The sequence below is a fragment of the Mus pahari genome, chromosome 2, assembly GCF_900095145.1.
Source record: "Mus pahari chromosome 2, PAHARI_EIJ_v1.1, whole genome shotgun sequence".
Classification (NCBI taxonomy): Eukaryota; Metazoa; Chordata; class Mammalia; order Rodentia; family Muridae; genus Mus; species Mus pahari.
The window spans coordinates 105,034,346-105,040,162 of NC_034591.1; the positions used below are offsets into that span (position 1 = coordinate 105,034,346).

General features: G+C 48.2%; 1 protein-coding gene across 1 annotated transcript in view; it reads right to left on the bottom strand.

Moving 5' to 3' along the window:
* Rab7a (RAB7A, member RAS oncogene family) overlaps positions 1–4,670 on the bottom strand; it is a 42,133-nt gene extending 37,463 nt beyond the window's left edge. The window contains exon 1 of the mRNA XM_021189264.1: positions 4,473–4,670. The gene's annotated coding sequence lies outside the window, so the exon portion shown is untranslated. The remainder of the gene's footprint in view (positions 1–4,472) is intronic.
* Between the last annotated feature and the right edge of the window lie 1,147 nt (positions 4,671–5,817).

Sequence of the window (5,817 nt, forward strand, 5' to 3'; positions counted from 1 at the left end):
AAGTACACTGTAGCTGTCTTCAGACACTCCAGAAGAGGGCATCAGATCTTGTTACGGATGGTTATGAGCCACCATGTGGTTGCTGGGATTTGAACTCCTGACCTTCGGAAGAGCAGTCAGTGCTCTTACCCACTGAGCCATCTCACCAGCCCCCTACATTTAATTTAAAGGCAGGGTCTCAAAAGGTGTATGCCACCACACCCTAGAAACAGTTCTATACTAGGGACTGCAAAGGTGACCTGGAATTTCTTCAAGGTCCCAAAATCTGTAAGTGCATGGAGAATTTTTGGCAGCCTAGACTACAAAAGACCCTATTTCAAAAGGAAGCGTATGTGTATGCATGTGTGAGGGGCCACTACTTTTCATAAAATGCAGTCTGAAGTTTTTAAAGATAAAGTCATAGTAACTTTGTTATTGTGTGGTCAATTCAAAACTAAATTGAAATAACTTTAAAAATCACACTGATACAAGAGCAGAATAAATGGTGTTAACTATTTTAATTGTATTGGCATGTATTTGTGACATTATCATACTTCTATAGAGTGTATCTTGCTCACGCGCTGTAACTGTTATAGGGTTGGTTCCTGGTTCCTGAAGTAAAGTGAGTTAACTCCCTGAAGAGACTATTGTCACCTGACGCTGGGAAGCATCAAGAATCTCCTTTCTTCTGCCTGGCAGCACCATCAGCAAGGCTGATGAAGGAGCAGGCCAGGCTGTGCGATCCCTACAGACTGCTCAGGTTCTCAGGCTGCCTCAAATCTGCTCTGTGCCAACACAGGCAATCCTAGGAGACCAGGAAACAGATAACAGAATCAATCACATCTCCAAACCAGTGATGACGTCACCAAAACAGACCTCTGGCTGGACTCCCACCCTGTGCATTAATTATTGCATCTTAAGCAGATGAACAGGCGAATACATCACCACTGGAATCAAATCCCAAGCTTTCTTCTTTCCTTAAGGGGACATTTTGCAAGTAGCTGTTCTAAATTTGGTGTTGGAATCAGTCTGCATTACTAAAATGGAAACTGGTCAGGAGAGTCCTCAAGGCGGCTCTGATCTAAACTATCGTGTCACATTCACCTCGGATTACAACCACTGCTTATAGCCAGGCTTTGGTTTTGCATTTTATTTAAACTTGAAAACAAAGATCTCCAGTCTTTATTGTTCTCTAAAAGGTGAAAAGCAAAATGTCTGCAGCAACTGCAGACAGTGCAGTACCCAGACCACAGAGCAGAGCATAGACCAGCACAGGTAAGGGTCTTGGTAACGACGAGAAGAGCAACACCAAGAGGTGCAGAAAGGAGGACATAAAAGTAAGGGAGTCTCAGAACTCTAAGGAGGAGCTGCTGCTCAGCTCGGACTAGGAGCCACCTCCTAACTCCCCAGGGAAACTCATCTACCTCAGCCACATTTGCCAACTTGGGTGGAACTTAGATGACTTATCATTGAAAAAAAATTAAAAGGCCAGGCGTGGTGGCACATGCCTTTAATCCCAGCACTCGGGAGGCAGAGGCAGGCGGATTTCTGAGTTCGAGGCCAGCCTGGTCTACAAAGTGAGTTCCAGGACAGCCAGGGTTATACAGAGAAACCCTGTCTTGAAAAAGCAAATAAATAAATAAATATAAATAAATAGATAAAATTAAAGACTGATGCCAGACCCCAGGGAGGACAGATGCAGAAGATGATGACTGAACCTTTGAATCTGTCACACCACATTTTCACGGAAAGTTACTGACAAATATACGGAAAAGTATTATTAGTGCAGATCTCTTTGAAAACAGAGTAACAGCACATCCAATGCTCAAACTTCCTTGCCTCATTTGGTGGTGGAGCCAGAAACTGATTCACAACTCCTTTCGTACAAGGACTGCTCTTACAGGGTTAGGATCTCTGAATATGAACCACAACTGACACCAAAAACAGGCAACTAGAAAAGTCATCAAGTGGTTGCCAGCAATCACCTGGAAGACTACACTAATAAAGCTATTTTTAGAGCACCTGCCAGCCCCACCCTCCTTCCTTTACTCCCAAGGTTCTACCTTCAGTGTAAAACCTGGGCCCCTGAATGGAGGGAGCCAGAGAGCCATGGAAAACAGAGGGTACAGGTCTTCTCCAGCGTGTATCACTAAGTCTAGTGGGAGCTACAGTAAGCTTTCCTGTCAGCTAAACAGGAAAACCCAGCCTCTGCTCACACATTACAGTGCACTGGACGAAGAGGCATCTAATTCCCCTCAAGGAAGGACAAAAATATCATTTACAACAAAAAGGGAATCACGTTTAGTGCTGGTGGTTACTCTTCAAAAGAGGTGATCGGTCATACCAGAATACGATCCTCTCTTACAGGCGCAAACCTAACTCTAACAAAGACGGGGGCTGAGGTTGGCTCAGCTGTTGGACAGACAAGTGTAAGGACCTGAGTACCGATCCCAGGACCCACATTTAAATCAAGAAAAAGGGCAGGTACAGAGGTACAGAGGCATCTGTAACACCGGTGCGTGCGTGTGTGTGTGCGTGTGTGTGTGCGCGCGCGCGCGTGTGTGTGTGTGTGTGTGTGTGTGTGTGTCCGTGCATGCGTGTGCGTGCGTGTGCGTGCGTGTGTTCCCGTGTGTGTGTGTGTGTGTGTGTGTGCGCGCGTGTGTGTGTTCCCGTGTGTGTGCACACTCAATGGCTAGCCTGCTAGCAGTGGATAGACTCCAGGTCAGGGAAGAGACCCTGTCTTCAAAAAATTAAAAATTAAAAAGGCGAGCAATTAAGTAAGACACCCAATACCCACCTCAGGCCTACACAGATGCACATGTGCATACACCACACACAAAAAAATTGGCAAATATTTCAAGTTGTTAGCCAGAACAATACATATCTGGATATCTGATTCACCTGAGGGAATAAAATAAAATAAAATACTACTTTTTGCAGAAGCCTCAGATTCTTTCTACATTCATTCATTCCTAAACAGTTCCTGGCTCTGAGACTCATCATTTTACGATTCTCTGAGGGCATGACCCATCCATACCTTCGTTCCTGAGTCAGGACCCAGTAATGCCTGACACACATGTGGAAGAAAAACATCTCCTAAATGAAGGTGCCAGCCATTTGTCTTCTCCAGCCTCTGCTCGCACATTACAGTGCACTGTACCGAGTGACATCTATTTCCCCTCGAGAGAGAGAGGACAAAAATATCACACAACAAAAAGGGAATCACGTTTAGTGATTCATCTTCTAAACTCATTACATAGGTTTACAGCCGGTACGTATACCAGGCCGGGTAGCAAAGGAAACTACTGACAACTGAGGACACCAAACTTTAGTCTGGCCAGCTTCTGAAGTAGTTATAATTCACTTTCCAGTTCTTACACTCAATTCTGAACCAATATTTCCAAGATCGAAGAGAAACATGCCAACAAAGGATTTTATTAACCCAATCATGTGGGTATCAGTTGCTGAAGTCACAAGAAAGAGACAAAAGTTTATTCTTTGGGAAGCCAAAGACACAATATTTTCAACAGTGAAGAGTCAACAGGTTAGGTTGTTGTACAAATTCTTGTAGAAAGGTACACACAGTAGGCATGCCAGACCTGACTCAAAGAAAAGAGTTGGCTAGGAAACATATTCAAATCCAATACATACCTTGCCAGAATTCAAGATCTTCTGGTTTGATGACACTACGCTACCTTATATGCCTCGTAATATGCCTTGTAAGTCACAAGTGCAAATACAACATGGCTTTAAGGTAGGAGTAAGAGGCTCTCAAATGACATCACTAGACAGTAGGTGGAGGGGAGGTGCTGATGGACAGATAACAGGTGGCAAGCTTTGGGGGCATCTAAAGTACAAGAGGCCAGAGGCCAGTAAGTGCTAAGTAGTCTAGCTGCCTATGTTTCAACCTCCAACTCTGAAATTTATCAGCGGTGTGGTCGAATGCCTTAACGTCTCTGTTCTTCGCTTTCTCTGTAAGTGGGCACTGCCTCGGTGCTTCGGAGGGGCTGTTGGGAGAACAGGGCAATTTGTGCGGTCTTGCCGCTCAGCCCAGCAGACGAGAAATCTCAAATCTTCACAACCTTTCTCTCAACATCGGCACAATTATGAGCCAGGAGGACACCAGGCCATTTGAAAGGCACTCGGGAGGTCCTTCTTCCTGGAACTTCGGAAACGGAATTTACCCTGCAGAACCCTGAAAGCTCTGGTCTCCCAGTGCCGGCGGCGGGCCGGGGCATGTGACGCGCCTGGCAGCACTGCCTGGGCGGCCGGCCGGCCGGCTGGTAGCTCTTCCCACCCAGCAGGTTGCCGGCGGGGACGCGCCCAGCCCCAGGATCCCCGTACCCGCCGCCCGCCGATCCCCGATCGCCCTGTGCCCTCCGCCCGCTGGGCGCCGCCCCGCCTGGCCCGGCCCAACTCGGCGCTCGCCGAGGACGCCAGGCCCGGAGGCCCAAGCCGCGGCGGGGGAAGGGCGGCCGGGGCCCGCTGCTCACCGCAGGGTCAACGGAGGAGGAGACACAACGCAGGCCGCGACAGAGACGTCCGACTCCGGCTCCAGCAGGCTCCTCGGAGCTGCGCGGCCCCAAACACCGTCGCCAACGCCGCCGCCTTGGGCTTTATGGTCAAAGCTCCGGCCTTGCTCTCACTTCCGCCACCGCCGCCGCCCCGAGCGGAAGTGTCTGTCACGAGACGCCCGACGCCAGGGTTGGAGGGAGGAGCCCCACCTCCACCTTGCGTCACGTTCCGGTCGCGTCAGGCCCTAGCCCGGCGTCTGGTGGGGTCAATATGGCGGTTTCTAGATGGGGGCTGCCATCTTTGAAGGCTGTGCAGAAGCTGGAGCGCACCATATTGGGCCAAGAACTGATAATGCGGTGGTTGCCCCCCCCACCCCCGTTCCCATAAACAGAGCCAAAGGAGGAGGGAGAGTCACCTGGCCTTTCCGAGTGTCCCCCTCTGGAACATGCCAGTCAGTCAGCCAAGAGTCAGGCAGGGTGTAGTCCAGTCTCTTCTGATTCCACTGGGTACAATCTCTAACGTGGATGGAAAAGATCAGTTACAGTGTCCCCAGTGATGGAGACCCAGTGGTGAACTAGAAGCTACTGAAGCTACTGTGCAGGGTAGATCATTCAGGAAAGTGGAAAGAGAGCTAAGGAGTTGCTGAACTGAAGAGACGTGAGGCTAATTTTACAGGCATAGGAGATCACGCCCACCAAAACTAAAAGGCCTAATCCCTCAAAGTTCATATAGCTCTGGGAAAGTCCCCAAATGTGCTAACCTTGCTTTTTAGCTTCTGCAGTTCTGTTTATGGCTAACCGTTCTTGTTAACTGAAGTATGTCAACCCAGAACATGGTTGTGTGTGTGTGTGTGTGTGTGTGTGTGTGCTTAAAAGCTCACCCTGAGAAAGGCTTAGGTTATACTGGGCCTTATATTAGCTTAAACCCATGTCTGAGCAGTCTAATCTGGCGAATACCGCACAACACTAGTACACGCTCTAGCATGTAGGTTTAAGGAATAGGGAAGGTTTGTAGGAATAGGGAAAACCAAGACCTTTCTGCCAAGATCCTTGCCATTTGATGTAATAGACACACTCACAGTGAGAAGTTTGCTCAGTTTCGATCATTAGTTAATTATTACTTGGCCATTCAACTGAATTCTTTGAAACTAAGATATGAACAAAGGAAGTCTATGTATATTCATATGCAAAGTGAAATCTTCAAGAAATATTAAGTGACATCGGGCATGGTGGCGCACACCTTTAATCCCAGCACTTGGGAGGCAGAGGCAGGCAGATTTCTGAGTTCGAGGCCAGCCTGGTCTACAGAGTGAGTTCCAGGACA